Source organism: Plectropomus leopardus, chromosome 5, assembly GCF_026936395.1.
Source record: "Plectropomus leopardus strain MGB_pleo_1.0 chromosome 5, ASM2693639v1, whole genome shotgun sequence".
NCBI lineage: Eukaryota > Metazoa > Chordata > Actinopteri > Perciformes > Serranidae > Plectropomus > Plectropomus leopardus.
The window spans coordinates 8,811,769-8,817,768 of record NC_142180.1 but is presented as its reverse complement, the minus strand read 5'-3'; the positions used below and the strand labels follow the sequence as shown (position 1 = coordinate 8,817,768).

At 37.4% G+C, this 6,000-nt stretch overlaps 1 long non-coding RNA gene across 2 annotated transcripts in view; it reads right to left on the bottom strand.

Moving 5' to 3' along the window:
- Positions 1-341: 341 nt before the first annotated feature.
- The window catches only part of LOC148189523 (uncharacterized), a 60,789-nt gene continuing 55,130 nt past the window's right edge, over positions 342-6,000 (bottom strand). Inside the window, exon 3 of one of the 2 annotated variants that reach the window (XR_015776579.1) lies at positions 342-397. This is a non-coding gene — a long non-coding RNA (uncharacterized LOC148189523). The remainder of the gene's footprint in view (positions 398-6,000) is intronic. The other variant, XR_015776580.1, reaches the window with a different exon arrangement.

The following is a 6,000-nucleotide window of genomic DNA, read 5'->3' as shown; positions in this document are numbered from 1 at the left end:
TTCAGCGTAGCTTTACTTGAACCATCCAGAAAATGGCCAATACTCTAGAAAACTTTAAAGAGGACCAACAAAAAATAAAGTCTATATGATCACAGCTGTGGATGCAACATGCATTATTCAGCCACATACATTAAATAACCCAACACTCCTTTTAGAGTCAAGAGCAGAATAAAACATCACCAAAGCAGAACACATGCATATGTAACGCTATAAGCAACATACACTTCACAGCAGCTGCAGCCACAAACTCACATATCATAAAAAAGAAAGCTGCACAGTTTTTACACACAGCGGAGGGCACACACAAAAACAGCAGTGCTGATGAGTGTGTTGGTCTTCCTACCTGTGTGAATGGCCTTCTGCGAGACTCCTCTACAGTCTGCTCCAGGTTCAACATCTGAGAAAAAGAAGAGAAGAAGAAGACGAAGAATGTTTTATTATCACTTGTACAGTACAGCAAAATTTGTCCTCTGCATTTAACCTATCCTCATTGGAGCATGACCAACTTCAGATCCTCGGCCAGTGTCTTGGTCTGGAGCACCGACAGGAGTATTAACCTAACATATGATACATATTTTTGATGGTGGATGCAAACTCCACAGAAAGGACCTGGGACGGCCGAGACTCGAACCCAGGACCTTCGCGCTGTATTGAAACGCTGAAGCCCATAAAAAATTGGTTCAATTTTTTTAAACAATTTGGGGAAAAAGGCAATGAGCAACTTGTTAAAAAAATGTTCCACAAATTGCAAGAAAGAAGTAGATTTTGAAAATTATTTTCAAAAAGCTCTCGGGGGAAAGAAGAAATCAAGCTAGGGAGCATTATTATAATCGTTTGAAATTATGTTACCGAAAACTTTTATTTTTAAGCACTTTTCTTTCAGGTTATACCCTATGTTTTTATTTTTTGTTGGTTTTTTTTTTACTCTAATTTTCGGGAAAGTTTTCTGTATTAATTCCTTGTTAATTATTGGGTCATTTATTACATTTCTCATGGACTTCTTCCAATGTTTTTGAAAGAAATTAAGTAAAAAAAAAACCCAGACAAAAAATAAATAAATAAAACAGGCACACAATAATCACTTAATTGTTAAAGATGACCTTTTTGGCTTGTGGCCCCTTTCAAAAGCACAATGTCAAATTGGGGCCCCATATCCTATGTTTCAGATGTTTATGACATTTGTTTCACCGAAGAGACATCTTCTAAAAGTGAATTCAGATTCATGTAGCAGGACTTTGTTTTTTGTTTTTTTATTGTTTGTTTTGGGTTTTTTTGTGTCTTATCTGCCACATTAATCATCTCATGCGTTCCCAGATTTATCTTGCTTCAAGGGCTGGGTATTAGTACTCAAAACCTTAAGGCATCATCATCACAAAAATAAATCAATACCATATTGAAACCTCACTAGTTGGACAATACCTCCAATCAACCCTTTTTGTACACATATCTAGAAAACAAAGACTATTTGTATGGTTTTGCTCACAGCATTTCATGTGTGATTGGCCCACGATTAGCAGCTACAGCCTCTGCAGTCTTTGGTGGGGTGAAGTTGATCGGAGATTATTTGAAAGAGTTCACCAAATGAATGGCGGTGGCATTTTATGCAGCTGAACGCTTCCATTCAGATGATGGTTATCAAATTAACGAGAAAAAAAAGGTATCAAAAGTAGTACTGTATGAGTATCAGTATCAATGTAAGAGTCTAATATTGATGCTGGTATCATACATTTTTAAATGATACCCAGACCTCCTTGTCACACTTTGACAATTAATTTTCTTTTAACTTCATAATACAACTTCAGCATCTATGGCAATCACTGTCAGTTTAGCTAAATTACCAAAACAGAATTTTCTCAAGTGGTATCATGCAAATAGTTTGGGTTTTATATGCCAATGTTTTGAGCCAAAACATTGTTGCCCCCTAAGGACAATAGAGGCATTTCATTTGCAATAGTAAAGTGAAAAACACAGCTGTATTCAGTCCCAGAGCAGTGTGTCTTTCCAATATCACAATTCCTCTAGATAATCCACAGACCTCTCTGTAAACAGGTTTTATTGGAAGTGCTTTCCCCTTAAAAAGAGGCCCGAATAGTCCATAAAAACTGTTGACAGTAGGATCTGTGGGTTGTATCGAGCAATGGAGAGACTGCTCAGCACATAAAACCAAAACTATCTTCATGGCTAGATAGGGTATGTTTATATTTGTGTGAATTGGGTCAACTGACCCTTTAAGCCTGATTCTTTTCACCAGTTTAAACTAAATATTCTTCCACATAATATTCTACCAGTAACCCTTAAAAAATGCAGTTTTTAACAATTTTACCATTATGTTTTATGCAATATGGAGATATGTTAAGAATACTTGACAGTTACATTTAGACAGACATTTTGGAATCTAAAAGACTAAAGCAGCGTTTGAGCTACGTCCAGTTTCAGTAGTGCTTACATTATCAGAGATATACAGGTGCACGGTGCATCTTTCTGGATGCTTCCATCTCCACCATACCTGAAGATCTAGAGTCTATCTCTCCAAACCAGCCCTGCTCTGTCAGCTGAACACCCCCTGCCAATATGGACGTTCTGGCAGAATTTCAATTTTATAGAATGACCCCACCAGAAAACCCAGTCGTTAATCTCTTATATGTCTGGTGTCTGTTAATGTACACAGTAGGCAGTTTGTCAACTTTTTGGAAGCAAGTGCAAACATTATTAAATCAATTAGAGTAAAAACTCTCTATCAAAATTCAATAATTTCATGGTTATTGTTCTGGGTCTGGATAGGACAGGAATGACTGTGGGGATGAATGGTTATTAAAGTTGCCTCTATTTTGGTCATTTCGCTAATAAGGGCGATGAACTTTGGGACTGTGGTCAAACTGTCAAACTAGGTAACGCTGATCAAATATGAATCAAGATTCTGTTACTGTTTTGCCTACCTCTCGCTTCAAATGATTTTTATGGACATTTTAGAGTACTGGTGTAAAATGAGATATATGAGACCCAGCTGTCATATTAGATACAGTCAACTAACTTAACAAGCACTGCCCACCTGCAAACTCTCATTTCACAGCTAAACAGTACACTGAAATTTGTTTCTGAGAACATTTCAGGTGAGAAAAAAGCAATGCAGAAACGGAATCTTCAAGAAGCACTGCCTAGTTTAACAGTATGACTGCAATTCACAAGCAGAGATTGACAGGATTAGTTGTTTTGTTTGTCACCAAATCCTCAAGGTAAAATTTGACTCTATTGCTGCTAAATGTTTTGTTACTCTGTGTGTTGAACAGGTACAATGGGGTTTGAAAACAGCTATTCTTTGGCCACCCATTCTTTGACACTCCCTGCTCTCGATGTGTTTACTCAGACTAATTACTAGGCTTTTAATAAAAAGGCAGCCTAATGCAATTTGTTATAATGCTTCAAAAAGGAAAAGTACCAGGCTATTATTTCAATGTTGTTGATAGTTATAATCCGTTTTATTGTCATTTATGGGCTGGGCATTTAACTAATTAGTACTTCTTGAAGGGATTGCACAAACAATCATCTCATGACAAAAAACTACCGTGCTTAAACAACGCACAGTTACTAAACCACACATATGAAAAGAAATAAATGCCGTTTATGAAGAAAATTTTCATGGTAGCCCATGACAGTTTTATGTACTCTTTCTCAGGGAGGTCAGAGGTCATCTTACAGCAGCTGGTATGTACTCAGTCCCTTGGCTGAGGAGTGTGGTGGTCAGGTGTCTGATGGCCCACACACAGCCTTGAGGCTGAGTTGGTGGTTGATGGACAGCCTCTTCAACTGCTCCACCTTCCTGCCTTCCTCCTACACACTACATCTCTTTAAAGCACATTAATGTTCAACTAATTGGATAATGTTATGGCACATATAATAATCTAAAGGATTAAATCGCTATCCATTAGTAGGAGTCAGTTAAGCATGTATATATGTGTGGTTAATGTGTTAGAAATGCTCTGATGTCATATTTAGCTTTGTATAGGGAATTGTAGCTGAACTGTTCTAAATAGCATTTTTCTTTTCTTGTGTGGTAGAATACAGATACATCATTTTAACAAGGCTTTCAATAATAATAATAATAATAATAATAATAATACCAACACCTAGCTGGTGTGGCCTTCGGTGTCAGAGTTGGACGCACTCTTTAGTCATAGTAAGAGATGCACCACATGGCAGCAAGTATGATGCTCTAAGTAAATGCTGTTAAATAAAAAACAAAACAGGTCATAGGAGGTGGGCCGGAGGGGAGGTGGATGGGTCAAATATTACTCTGGACTTTCACCAGGTAGACGGCTGTCTGTGTCCTGTGTGAAAACAGTAGTCAGCCAAGTTATTTGAGTAAGAACGTAGCGTGCTAGTAGGTGTAGCATCCTACGCTAACAATGTATGTCATGTGACATTACATTACATTGATAACAAACATAAATCTTACTAAATGCTTTTGTTGATTAAGGAAGTATACCTAAGAACTTTTTTTAAAAGTTTTTTTTACATATGTTATAAGTTGATTTTGAAAAGACACAATGCATGTAATGAGCGTAAACTGTCATGCCGTCCCTGTACATCCAAAACTAATGATGGATGGGGAGAGCATTGTAGTTAGACGTGGAAGGCCATCGACCAAGTATCAATATTTGACAATTTAGGTGTGGAAATATATTATTCAATTAGGATAGGTTCAGAAAGTGAATCATGGTTTGAGTTAAAATAAATACCTTTATTATGTAACTTATTTAACTTAACACAACGTAATGGCATGTTAAGGATGTAACGCGAGTTAAAATAACTCGACATTGACTTTTGGCTTTTGCTGGGTCAAAGTCCTGTGTTTGTTTGACCATCCACCATGACCATCTCCTTATGCAGACTTTTTATACTATGTCACCTGACTTAGCTGCTTATTGAAACTTTCAACAAGGACAGTCTGTATTATTCATATTACAAAGAAATTAGGATTTTAGGAATTTTTGGGGGGAATAAGAGTCAAAACTAAGACATCCCTTTGCAGATTAAGTGACCTTGAGACTATTCCTTTAAAAAAGTTTTGTTTTCTTATTTTATTCCACAGCAGCCTTGGTTCCCATACACACACACACACACACACACACACACACACACACACACACACACACATATATATATATATAAACACTTCATTTCTTCATAATCTGTTTGGCTTCATCAAACAGATTGTCATGATTGGACTTTTGAGATTTTGAGATGTTGTTGACAAAGTCAACAACGTCCCCGTATTATGTTTTCCCTGCTTTCCTTCTTCCTACTTTATTTCACTTGTATATTCACTGAGTGTTAAATTAAAATTAGTGCAAGTGCCAGAACATAAATCATTATTTTTTGTTTTTTTATGACCAGTTCCCATGAAACCGCTGTTTTATCACATTTAAACCGCTGTCCATGTCAATGGCTTACTGCAGCTTTTTGTGATGTCAGTATGGTTCTTGATGTTTGATTGATCATGAGATGATTTTGCAGTATTCTCTTGCCCTAAAAGGCATGTAATGCATCCCTCGTAACTGTCCACACAACTTCCTGCTTTCACCTCTCGCTCTTCTTGTTTACATTACTCATTTGTTCATTGTGGCTGGATCTCAGCCTGTCTGACCACATCTATATCTGGCAGTGACGCTCGTACAGCTCTGGCATTCCTAAGCCCCAGCTATAACAAGTATGTCCAGGCGTGTGTGGATACACTTCAGATGGATTTACGCATGGAATTAAAATGTGTTGCCTGCATACAGACTGAAATCAGATTTCTCTTTCTTGTGAGCGACACAGACAACCGTGCACGTGTGCTTGGCTCTTATTATTCTCTCTCTATATATTGACAGTAAATGCGGCTCCGCTTTTTGCCCATCTGCAAGAATCCAGACAATTCATTTTGACAGGCATGCTATACCCAAACTGCCGGCCAACTGTTTGAATTGCATGCATTTTCTGATTGGACCTGCTCATAAAATT